The sequence below is a fragment of the Seriola aureovittata genome, chromosome 15, assembly GCF_021018895.1.
Source record: "Seriola aureovittata isolate HTS-2021-v1 ecotype China chromosome 15, ASM2101889v1, whole genome shotgun sequence".
In the NCBI taxonomy this organism is placed as follows: domain Eukaryota; kingdom Metazoa; phylum Chordata; class Actinopteri; order Carangiformes; family Carangidae; genus Seriola; species Seriola aureovittata.
In genome coordinates this window covers 5,914,510-5,928,213 of record NC_079378.1, presented here as the reverse complement: position 1 = coordinate 5,928,213, position 13,704 = coordinate 5,914,510, and positions in this window count along the sequence as shown.

Below are 13,704 nucleotides of genomic sequence, written 5' to 3'. Positions count from 1 at the left end.
AAACCTCCAACTTTCTTCTGCTGTTGTTGTTGTGTTCCGTGGGGGGTCTTAACTTGATCCGATCCGCCGATCAATCAAGATGTCTCTCCAGACGAGCCAGAAGACGACGACGAGGACCTACCGGACCGTGAACGTGGCGTCTCCGGAGACGGTGACCGGAAAGGTGATCTCGACCGGGTCAGTGTCCCCGATGCCGTACGTGCAGAACGGCTCCTACGAGACGGTGCGGTACCTGATGCCGATGCAGCAGGCCATGCAGCAGCAGTCCTACGTCCTGATGCAGCAGCCTACGGTTCAGCCCATGATGCAGTGTGTGTCCCCGGTGTACCTGCAGAGTATGCCTCACCTGAGCGTCGGCAGCCAGGAGTCCGAAGTGCTTTACCTGCAGCAGAGCACGAGGGATGTGAGTTTATTTTCATTTTATTTCACTTATTTGATAGTTACAATGCAGTATTACATAGTTTTAGAACAAGGCATGAAACTAATGCTAATTCTTGACTCTACGTAAATAATGTAATTATAACAATCAACAGCAAAAACAACACAGAACAGACAGCACATATAGTTATTATTAAAGATAATATCCTACAATTAGCAACAAAAAACACACATGTATAGTGTAAAATTCTGGCTTTATAACCATCAATATTAGAAACAAAGCGGGAACAAAACTTTCAAGCAGCAGAGCTCATATTATTTGGTTAGTGAAAGAGTCTACAGGCTTAAACCTGCTGCCAGTGAAACTGAAAGACAACATACTCATCCAAACTGCTTTGAGCAACTCCTACAGCCCAATGGTTTTCTTAGAATTAAAGTTTCACTGTGTATGCCACCAATAAACCACCTTTAAACCACCTTATTACCCCCATAAATGGATAAATATGTGTTAAATATACATATTTCATTCATATGGAAAATTAAATGTGAATAAACAAAAATATGACTTAAAATAAACACAGATCTTATTGTATAATTGAGTCAATGTGAGACCCTTCTAGGCTGCAAGTCAACCAGCCATTTAGTTTGTTTCAATAAAATACTCTATGGTTTGATTGTAGTATTTACGATTGTATTAATACATGAAAGTAGTGTTTGTACTTTAGGTTGATCCTCCCATTGTTGCTTTAAGCTGCCTCAACATGGACTCATGAGCAGCTTTCTTTTATTGGACAGAATTTGGAGAGGTGTTGTCCGGTCTCTGTGACGCTCTGCGATCCTCTCCTCTCTGGCTGAACGTGAGGATCAGTCCAGACTTGATGGGTTTTCCCTGGATTGTCTTGAGTAATCGATTCCTGTTAATGTCGCCATCAGTCTCTGTATCTTTTGTTTTGAGTGCGTGTGTCAGTCGAGTTAATCATCACACCCACCTGCTATTAAAACGCCCCAGATAATGCATTAGTTTTTCACTCTCAGCTGTCAGAGCGGGAAAGTGGTCGGCTGCAGGGTGAGAACAGTGTGTGCGTGTGAACCACGTTGCAGCCGTTGCAGAACATTAGCAGTGTGAGCATGTTGTCCATGTAGCACTGACTAATTATTTCTGGCAGTGCGCTTTGAATTTTCACAGCCTCTGATCAGAGATAAACAGGTGAATATGACGGACACACGGCTCAGCTGATGAAGACATGAAATCTTTACTTAAGAAAGTAGAAAACTGACCTTTTCTTATTTTTGTTACGATATATAAATTATTCTAAAATAAGTGTCACATTTCAATAAAGCAAAATTTTGCTTTATGTTTGTTGGCAGGGGACATTTGTTGTATGTTATCTGGAACTGTCAATTAATCAATCACTTGGCGGTTAATTTGACAGTTAAATAATTGCTGGTTTCAGCTTTTCAAATATCAGGATGTGATGCTTTTCTTTGTCATACATGATCGTACACTGAATAACTAGTCTCCAGTTTCCACTCACTGGGTTTGAAAGTGTTTGGCATCTTCCTGACAGAATGAGCTCTAGCTAAGTGAACAGTTTATCTGAGTTATCTCCTCATTGATAAGTTTTTACACGGCACCAATCTGGTCCTGCACCTGCTTAAGTCTCCCCCACCAAACTCTTTCCTGAGCTGTTAATCACTTCCTGAATGCCTCGGCCTTCGCCCCTGGGACGGTTTACACAAGGTCTCTGTTGTAGGCTGAAAAACATTTGAATAATATCCTCACTCCCACTTTTTCCTAGTCTGCTTCCTGTATTTTGGTTTTTATAGAAAAATAGTTCCCCCTGTTTCTTCAGCTCAGCTCATTTTATTGAGTGCAGCAGAATATCGTCAGTACTCGCTGATGATTTACCAATTTGAGTTACTCCTGCTGTTTGAGTCACTGCAGTCAGAGATAAATGCTCATGAGGTGTTTGATTGAGAAGCGATGCCACACCCGTTCTGACTGTGCTGCGGCGGCACACCCAGACATTTGAAGACAAACACATTCTTCCACCTGGATGCACCATGATATACGATTGAGTTTAGTCGACTGGTGGCCTGTATTTTACATTGTGATCCACTATGTTGGTTTTAGAGGCAAATCTGCTGGACAGTTTTTTTTGGTTGGCCAATACACATGTGATCTTACTTCGTCTGAAGTTATTTTGATTGTTATTGGCTCAGGTCCAACTTTCGATTTTGCTACTACCAAGTACCAACATCCTCTTCACACCGCCATGAGGTCACTCTGCTCTAAATTGTAAAATATGTAAGGTTAAAGGTGCATGCAGCACATTTTTTAAAGGGTCAGTTCACGCATTGTTTTTAATTTACATTGGACAGTTTTGTTCCCAATGGAAACTGTTGAGATTTTCAAATATTTTTAATTGTTTCAGTTCTGCTCCATTGTAATTTGGACAGGCCAGTGTCAGAATACAATACAGCAGTTATGTCAGAAATGTCTTTGGCCACAACTTAATAAGAATTAAACTTGATGATGTTGTGTTGTGTTGCCTGGGAGAGAAACAAGTGAGTGACAGTAGCAGTGTTTGAGGTCTTGTTGTGCTGCCACGTAACAATTAAAGGAGCATTATATAAGATCAGGTGGAGTCAGCATCAACTAGAACTGTTTCTGAAGTCATCCAAAACGAGTCCAAGTCAAGTCTCTAGTAATTTAAAAAAAAAACAAAAAAAAACTACATGTCAACTCTTGGATCTATTAGGACGAGGAACAACAACAAGTTTCAAGTCTCTGAAAACGTCTAAGTTTTCATTCAAACCATGTCACAAAGACACATCCAAGTCAAGTCCCAAGTTAATGAAGTTTCATGTCATGTCTCAAGTCCTCCAAGAGATGTCCCAAGCCAAGAGTCAAGTCACACTGTTAAAAAGTTTCTTTTCTCTCCAAATCCATTCATTTTACTAGGAAATAAATTCTTATAGATTTAGTTGTGTATTATACTGTAAGATGCACCTGATTGATTTCTCAATGAGAAGCTTTAATATATTTAATTTGCGAGTCAGAAGCAATTTGATGTGGGTTTTAAACCATTCTGTCAGACGAAAGCATGAAGATGATGCCTGCGCATGTTGTTCATCTAGTGGCCAGAAACATGAGGTTTATTATTTTCTGGTTCAATCTGACGCTCTCTTCTTTGTCTGTTTCTTTCAGAGCATCAGTGGGAAGTCGTCAGTGTTCAGCCAGTCGTCCAAGAGCCCCGAGCCAAGTGTTGAGGAGGAGGCAAGGACACACACACACACACACACACACACAAACACTATACACAGAACTTCAAATTAATTTCACCAGGAAGCCTCGGCAAAACAGACAGTCTGGCAACTGCACAAATATGCGTCCTTCACTTAGTCTCTCCCCACTGGAGCAAAAGCCTTGCCTTAGTTTAGTTTAGTTTTTTCTTATTTATTACTTTGTGTATTTTGTGATAAAATACAGATACTCAAACATATATGCAAATAAAGTTGAGGATTAGCATGAAAAAGCAAACATCTAATGTCAGCAAAATAAAAATCCTTCAAGCGGAGGCTCCACTGACAGACACAGAAGTCGACGGCCTTTGTGAACATCCATTTCTCTCAGGCAAATGAGCCTGTAACTTGTCGCAGCAAGTTAAAGATAATCCCACACTGTAAACTGAAGGGAAAGAAGAGCTGCGTCTGCTCTGCAGTCGAGTCCAGCAGGTACAGACTGTGAAAGGGCAGCATTTCATTCATCTTGTTTCAAAATGCATTTATCATATTCGTGTGTAGGACTTTAGTCTAGCTACCAAAATTATACTTTTATTTTGATAAAACTTCCTTTTTTTCCACGTGACAAAAGAGGTGAGATTTCTCAAATATCGGGGGTTGAATAAAACAACAGAAATTGGTTACATTTAGATTAAGATCTTAAACACTTGACTTGAAGTTTTCAATATTTGGTGCTACATACATAATTTGGATGCTACCAAATGGTTAAACGTGACCTAGATGTTATATGTAGGTCACATTCAGCTGAGAATTCTGGGTGTTTTTGGCCTGAAAATGTTTAACTGAAGCAGCGTTTGGCTCTAGTATTAAATATGTTGATAGATTTGATGATAACTGGATGGTCTGGATGTCTTTAGACCTGCAAATCAACACCACCGTGCTCCCTGGGTTTCCTGTACAAGCTTGAGCTGCCCTCATCTCTCTGATCTCGTGTCTTCAGCTCAACATTTCTGGTAAAAACCAAAGCCTGCGTTGTGATTCACGGTGTGAAGTGTGATCTTGTAGAAGACGGAGAACAGAAAGAAAGTAAAATATCTGGTGGCTCTGTGCAGACACACCCATCAGCATGAAACCTTCGACATGGGAACAGAAGCGTGATGAACCTCCTCAGTTCAGCCGCGGGTGATTCTCTGCACACGCATGTTCCCTGCGTCGCAGCTCCGCCCAGCCCCCGCATTCACACTGTTACAGCAACACTTTGTTCATAATCACAACTGTCGCAACGCTGACAAACCATTCAGGGTGGGTATAAACTCGGGGTGTGTCCGGCCACTTCCCACAGGCCTTTGCTGTGGGTGCGTGCATTCCTTCTTGATTTGAACCTGCAGCGTCATGTATATATGGCTGTTGTCAAAACAGGGAGGTTTCTCTGATTTACAGCAGCTGTCACGGCGCTTTGATGCCGTTTTCGGAGAAAGACCTCACCGCTTTTACAGAGAAATGACAATTGGCTTTTTATTCATTTGTGGCAGCGACGGTCTTATCTGCAGTCCGTCCTCGAAAGAGGTGGTGTCTGCTGAGAGGAAGGTCTTCAAATATCTTTCATACTGGTGTAAGCATAGTTGTCACTTAAAGGCCGCAATTATTCTCATTGTCAATTTAGCTATCTTTAGTTCTCAGAAGAATTATTTAGTTTATAAAATGTTAGAGAATAATGAAAAATGTCCATTCCAGTCTTTTAAAGCCCAATGTGTCGGCTTCACAGTCCAAACATATGAACATCTTTAGTTGTGAAACAGAAAAGCAGCAAATTGTCACAAGTTGTGGTCAGCTTTTTCTTTTTTTTTTCTTTGTTTTTTGGTGATGCACTATTGTTTCAGCTCTCAGCTCAGTTGAGTTCCTCTCCTTATTGTCTTACAAGAGGAAAAACCTTTTACAACGCGGCAGATCCAAGTACAGTAAAAACAGAGTAAAAAAAAAAGGACTAGATAAGAGATTAAACACGATTCAACAGCACTGTCTGTGCAAAGGTCCGTAACGAAACTGCAACAAACGGGAACAAGGATCAGATAAAGTGATAGGCTGAATTTTTGTGCTATTTTTGGATGAAGTGCATTTACTGCACGTGACAAGGTGTCCTCTGCTTCTTCATCTTCTTCATCTTCTTCTCTTTTGAACTATGGGAAGAGTTGCCTTGTAATTACACTCTGAGGTTTTTAATCTTCCCCCGTCTGTCATCGTCTGCTGGACTCGCTGCCGCCTCTAATCCGTTTCTGCTGCAGCTCGCTCGGTCTCTGCTCGGTCTTGTGTCAGGTACAACTTCGGAAAATAATGTGGGCCGTCAGACTGATTCCCACTGAGCTTTAGGCGGGAACTGCAGAGTGACGACAAGCTAATATTAAACTGTATTCACGTTGGTGAACAGTCATAGTGCTTTACAGAGTCGAAAGGTGTCAAATAACAGCTGTCATAACATGAAGTATAATGACAAAAGGCCAAATTCATTTTCATGAGAAAACTAATTTTAGCATTTTTAAAGTTAAACTGCAGCGATAGAGATGGATGATGTGTAACACACCCTGTGAGATTTGGAAGGATCCCACATGACTGTATGAAGGGGTGAGGTGAAGTACCACAAACTGTATGTTGTCATTACTTATAAAAACAAATGGGACCTGTTTCACAAGTTGCATAATGTGGCGTTACAGCGCTGTTTTCTTTGGATTTTTGCCTACATCCAAACAACAGAGATACATTTACAATTCAAGACGTTTTAGAATTATAAACGCACAATACGTGGATTTTGCCTTTGCAGTCAGCCGTTACAAAGAATGACACCACGACAATGTGACAACACCGTCCAGGTTGATGCTTTTTCATGGTCTTGCTTGGAGTCTTTTGACGACAGTGACAGAAAACTATGTTGCTAAAATCAACACCGTCATTTATTAACAATGGGGATCAGCGATGGCTGTCAGAGTGGAAGGCGTGGTGAACTCACAACGCCAAAAAATACCAACTCTGAGAAACTGAATCTCACAACAGAGGCCGACAGAGATGAAGACAAACACAGCATCTCCGTGTGTCAGACATGAACACAAAAATAAAAAAATACCTTGTATTATATTTATTATCAGCTGATTCTCCACAATAACTCCTCGGTGGACGTGGCAGATCAAAAACTGAACTGTGTTAAACAGTTTTCCTTCTTTTGAGCAAAATGAACCATGACACACGGTCACGCTCAGTCCTCCTCTCCCGTGATTGGTCGACACATTCCTTACAGATCAGGCTGTAGCTCTGCCTGCAGCTGTTGCCAGATGATTTCAGGTCTGTACAGAACTGTACATGTTAGAAAGTAAATCACCTACCAGAGACGGGCTTTATTATCCATTCTTATGCAGTAAGGTATGGATTTTCCATAATGCAAAACAAATAATGGAAAAACAACACAGCTGTTGCTTTTCTCTCAATATCGCATCTACACCATATGTGGGCACATGCGATCCAGTGGAGGGAAATCTTAATGCTACTGCACATAATGACGTTTAGACAGTAGTGCGCTTTCAGCTTTGTGGCAGCCGCTTGTGTTCGACCCCCGTGCACAAAGCTGGGGCCATAAAGAAACGGTTTTCCCAGTTTTAATGTGGAAGAAAGTTGGCTGGGCTGCACAGAGCCCTGGCCTCCATCTCAATCTGCAACTCCAGATTATTTTCACCATCAATTATTTTTGCAATTCGATTATTTGTGCAGTCACAAAAATATATAACGCTGTGAAAAGCAGCAAATCCTCACATCAGAGAATCTGCAATCTGAGAATATTTGACATTTTTGGCTCAACTAATCGATTTTAATAGTTTCGGCTCTGAACTGGAATAATGACTGTATGTCAGGACTTATCACGCAACATCATTTATGCTCTTATGGCTCAATGGGAACTAATCCCTGCAGCCTGGTACCGAGAGCGGAGGCTGTTGTGGCAGCAGCACTGGAGAAAACCACTTTATTGTGATTGACAAATGATTAGACTCTGTTCAGTTGATGGTTAAGGTTCAGCGGAGGCAACATCGTGCGTCAGCAGCGTTTGCCTGAGGACGTTTGTCGATCTGTGGCTCAGGCGCATTTTAAAATTTTTGACAAGTGATTTCTCATATGATCCAGAGCGACAGCAGCAGGAGTGACGCGCTGGATCTTCCACGCTGTGTAAACAGTCAGTGTCGTGGAGGTCAAAGTGTCACTGCTCCGCTGAGAGAGGAGCTTGTTGAGTTGAGTGAAAGGTTCAGGTTTAAGTGTGACTAAGTAGGATTGTTGTTGACGGACATGTTTGCTAAGTTTTTTTTTTTTTTTTTCCCCACACAGCGAGCAGCACGTTAAAGCGTCTGCTGTCAGATTTGCACGACACTCTGTATCTGAGAGCTGAGCTTCAGTGTTTTTGTGTGCCTCTCTGATCAGCTGCTTCCTGAGAGGCTTTTCTCACCACTGCAGGGTATGTGAAGTATTCAGAGTTAATTACAGGACAGTGAACGAGAGGCAAGAACACCTGGTGGGACGGCATGTTTTTAAAGTTTACTAGTTTCTGAGCCAAACGCAGCCTTCCTCCTTCTCCTGCACATAAAGTTACTCTGTATCTGTCGGGAGTTGATTTGTAGCTTCAACAACTCACTCAAACCTTGCAAGATTTGCACCTGACTTACGGGTTTGCGACCATGTTTTTCAGATCAGAGCTCAGAGACGAGATCTGTGTTCTCTTGTTACAGTGTTGTGAGGGAGATAAACGATACTCCCATCTCCTGATGAACACAAACAGTCGACTGAGCTCACTGACTTGTGTTCATTCAGGTTCACACAGCCGGGGGGGAGTTATCTGTGTGTTTTCGTCTTATCGCATCTGTACGCCGTCTATTGCTGATAAACGCCTGCGTTTCTGAAGCCATCACGCCGCTGATGTCACTGAGTTACGGCCTCGTGGTAGAAACAGTTTGTATCTGCACATCGTTGGTAAAATGGCGGTATGTGTTTGTTTTGGTCGGTGCGTAACTCAGTACTGCAGAAGGTGAAAATGTGCTTATTTCACAATGCTGCGTAACGGGTCTAACACATCTGCAGCTGCAGCTCTCTGATTGGGTCTGATCGCTCGACCTGCTGCCCCACATCTGACACTAATCTCACTACCACAGGTGGTTTTTCCCACACACACAGAACCTCCCCTCTTTGATTGATGTTTTTTTTTTCCTTCAGTGCCGAAATGTGTTGCTATGGTGACACCTGGAGTACATCCAGCTGTGATAATGGCTGCTGGAAAGGCTTCGCTTGGCATTTCATCAGAGCGCTTCCTTTTGGTTTCTAGAAAAATGTGGTGAACAAATCATTTTGTACCTTTATGTCCTTCATGTTAAAACTGGCCTCAAAATAATGTTGCGTCACTGCCCTAAGGAGCAAGTTCCCATCAGAATTCTGTTACATAACTAGCGTCTGTGGAAGGCTTGATGCTGTGAGCAGGTGTTGCAGACGCACCTGTCCAATCATTACATGAACTTTAGAGGTTAGAACAGCAGGAGTCCGTGAAAACACAGATTAGAAAATCCACAAACATCCTGCTTGTACAGATGTGGAGTCCCTGTTGGGTTGTTTTGCTTTTTTATTCCCTGACTCAACATCTGAATTTAAATAAACTTGCTGATTACTTTGTGTCAGAGGAATCTGTGCTGTCGGTTTGATGCTTGATGCTTCAGAACCAGGTGACACGGTCTCGAGTTGAACAGTTGCGGCCTCTGGTTTGAATCACTGGCTGCAGTTAAATAAAAACTGGAGTGGTTTCTGGCTTCGTGCAAAGCTGGGCAGAGTGTAGCGTCACTCGTGAACAAGATCACAAGGTGTGTCAGTTCCTTCATTTTGCTGACTCTCATCCCGGCGGCTTCACACCCGGCTGCAAACCGCCCCAATGCACGTTGAAGATCACGGTCTGATGAAGTCAGTTGATCTGCGCTCTGACCCTCAGCTATGGTCAGGAGCTCTGAGTAGAGACTCCGAATAAAGACCGATACAATGAGATCTTCACTGCGCGGGGGGGGGGACACACGACGGGACTGGACTCCGTCTTATAGGCAAGAAAGGAACCAGTTGAGGTGGTTCGGACATCTGATTTGGACGCCTCCTGGCTGCCTTCCTCTGGATTTTTTCTGGGGTAGACCCAGAACTCATATCCCATCTGGGCAGGGAACGTCTCAGGATCCGCCAGGAGCTGGAAAACTTCACTGGGGAGAAAATTTGAATCCTATCATGTAACCTTCTAAAAACAGGTATTAAATTCTTCCCTCATGTTCCGTCTTGTTCTTCAAACAAGTGATAAAAATCTGCCAGTGCAGGAAGAATTCTTTGTTTTTTTTCAGTATAAATCAACATTTTTTTTTCCCCCCTTGTATCTTTATACGTCTGCATTTCTAATTTTGGAAAATACTGGACCCCCCCGCACGCACACGCACACGCACGCACACACACACACACACACACACACACACACACACACACACACACACACACACACACACACACACACACACACACACACAAAGAGCCTGTGTAGTAAGGTGACTCTTCTCTCTCCAATAACAACCTCTAGTGTTACTCAGTCCTGAGAGCCTGGCTCACTGACCTACATCCACACACACACACACACACACACACACACACACACACACACACACACACACACACACACACACACACACACACACACCACAGAGGGCCTGACATGGTGAAGAGGTGATGTGATGATGTATTGGGTGTAGATATTAGATTACTGGTCCTTTGGGTTCAGTCAGGTTCTGGTGATGATTGGTTCGTTTGTTTGTGTTTGAACAGGAAGTTGCTGCTCTGCTTTTTGTTTCCTTATTTGTCAACATTTACCTGTAAATAACACCTGAGGTCATATCACAGAGGAACATGAAACTTATCTCAACCTCTTACTGTAGTTCTTCAACTGGAGTGGCAACACTGGTTTTGTTGCATGCAAGAGACTTCATGTGCATATTACCACACTTTTACTACACAACGATTATTACAGATATTTAGGGCTGCAAATAATTAATTTGTCATTGTCTTTTTCTAATTTATTGATCTGAAAATCTGCTGAATCTGAAATCTGCCATTTCAGTTAAAGATTTATGCAAAACAACTTTTATTTTGCAAAAAAAAAAAAAAAAGCTCTTCCTTGGATCCAGGGCTGCTCTGTTATCTCTGTGGTGTCACTCTTTTCTAGGTCAGTCTACCTTTTATACACACACACACACACACACACACACACACACACACACACACACACACACACACACTCTTCTGCTGCAACCCTAACCCACTGGCCTCTCACTATGAGGTTGTTGTTTTCCTCCCTCACATTCTACACAGCAGTATGAGCTCAGCTCTGCGGAGGTTCCCTGGAATTTCGCGTCTGCAGGTTAACTGCATGTTAAACTCTGTCAGAGTCGACCCGAGGCATTTTTATCATGTTTCCTGATCCTGACGATAGTGGTGACCTCCGAGACCTTACTCACAGAATTAAACTCATAGAGAAGTGATTGGCAGAGTTCCAGCTCCGCAGAGAATGAACTCTTTTATTTTGGACACACCACATGCACATTAAGGTCAGACTGTTAACCTTACATAGCTCCATTGTCAGGAAATTCATTTACGATATTCACGGTCTAAGGTCCAATATTTTTTTACTAACATATGACAGTGGGATAAATGCTAAGTTTAACCACCAACTCATTGTCAGAGCTGGAAGCTGCCGGTATGTCTGGTGAAAACGAGCCGGTCCTCCTCGCCCTTCGTCTCCAGACTGCTTCAGGTCTGTCTGTGGTCTCTACTCTCCCTTTCACTGCAGGAATGACAGGCATGTAACCGTGGCAGCCACAGCCCTGCAGCGCTGGGACACACCCACCTCCATGTGAGCATAGGCTTCACATGTGTACACTTAACTTACCCTCCCTGTGTCTCTTCAGTTTGCATTTAATGTTTAAGAATGAAGATAAAAGCTCCTGGTGAAAAAAGTCTTTGGTCCTGCTGTGAGGTTTGAATCCAGGTTTCCACCACTTTTCAATTCAAGTGAATATGTCTGGATAGAAAGAACACTTGTTTTAAGGGGCTTGAGTTCCCACTGACTGTGATTTAGTCAGATTTGACTTGCAAAAGTAAAACACTGACTTTTTAGGCGCAGACAAAAGAAGCATTCTTGTCCCCGAACAACATAACAGGTTCCCAGCAGGAATCAAATTCCTAACAGCCTCTTTTAGTGTCACTTTGTGCTCACTGTGGGGTTTACTCCCGTCTACAATACTTGAGCTTGTTTTGGTTTCAGTGTTGGAATCAGATCTGTGATCTTTCAGGCCTTTTAGCTGCACCTCCGCCTGTTTTGTTCCTCCCTCCTGTAGCGCTTCCTTTCTTTCTTTTTTTTTTTTTTTTTCAATGTGAATGTAACTCCTGTGCCAGTGTTTCCTGGTAGTAGTGACATCATTGTTTAGTCTTTCTGCTATTGACCCTGCTGCATGAGTCGTGGCTACGGGAGGTACAAAGGGCAACTGTTTTCTGAACTACCAGTTTATCAGGAACATCGGTCTAAAGCAATTAGATACAAACAAAACAATCCTGCAATAAACCTTATATTTAAGAAGAATATAATGTTCAGTTTTTGCTGGCACTATATCAGGAGTGGTGGTGGTGACATGTTTGGCTGCATTATATCTATGAAATGTAAGGAAAATCTCCATCACAATCACCAAGAGCACAAGATGACATCATCAGATGACAAAGATGTTAAGTTTACACTGATATAAAACAGAGAAAATCAGCAATTCTTCACATTTGAAAAGTTGGAATTAGATGATTTTTGGCAGAGGCGGACAAACCCCCTCAGCACAATGAACCCCCCTCATACACAGTGTCAACAAAAACTGAACATGATCTTGAAGTGCCGCCAGGCTCCGTGTGGGTCTTGGTGGCCCTCCAATGGCACAATAGTGTTTAACTTCCCTTGATGGGAAATTGTAGCTCCTGATCCCCCCCCCCCCGGCTCCTGTGGAATCTGGTTTGATTGCTCAGCACAGTTTTGGATATTTGAGAAGACGAGACATCAGACAAAGCTTTTCTTTGCCAGAGGTGAAACCAGGATAAAAAACCAAATAAAACTATGTAGGTTAATTTATCCAGCTGAGCATGGATGACTTGTTCAATTCAGAAAGATACTGTATATGGATCTCTTTATATGTATAGTTCCCTATACATTTCCTTGTCATTTGAGTAGCAAACTACTATCAGGATCATTTAGTGTTGCCATTACAAGTATTAACTGAAAATCCTGGATTTTATCTTAAGTGAAACTCCGCCTTGAACTGGCTCAACGCTGGTTTTGCTTCAGGATTTTTCCAACACAATAATAAATAATTCACTTTAATGCAGCTGTCTCCAGCGGGGGAAAGCAACCCTCTTGTTTTGCATTTGTTTCTATCACCTCCTTTCTTGTAGTGAAGTTAGCATGCTAACCAGCTAGTCCCGGCCTGGTCTGACTGTCTCTTCATTTCCCGATACCGAGTCACTGTAGCGTGCAGACTAGTAGCGCTGCTCAGAGAACGTATTATAACTTCTTGTATTGTAAACACAGCAATGGCTGAAGCTCTTGCCAACACTGGTAAGTAAACAGCTGTTAATGCTAACGTTAGCTATGTAGCGATAGCAAAACTTACAAATAGCTCCTTTAAATCTTTAGGGTCATTTCAAATATTGATGTAGATATAGCAGCTATGGTTGTTAATTTAGTGCTGTGCATGTTCAGTGTTAAAATGTTTGCTGGGATGAATGTGAGAGTTAACACCCACTATGTTAAAGCAGGTGCATCCTGGGACACAGATGCTCTAATTTTTCATGCTAGGGAAAAAAAAAAAATCATGCACCTGCTTTTATCTGAGCAATTAATTCAACAGAAACATTAATGTCTATAATCAGACCCAGAGCAAGTCATTAATATGTCATTATTATATTTGAAACCCGTCCACCAGCCCTAATGATATATTACATTTACAGGGACAG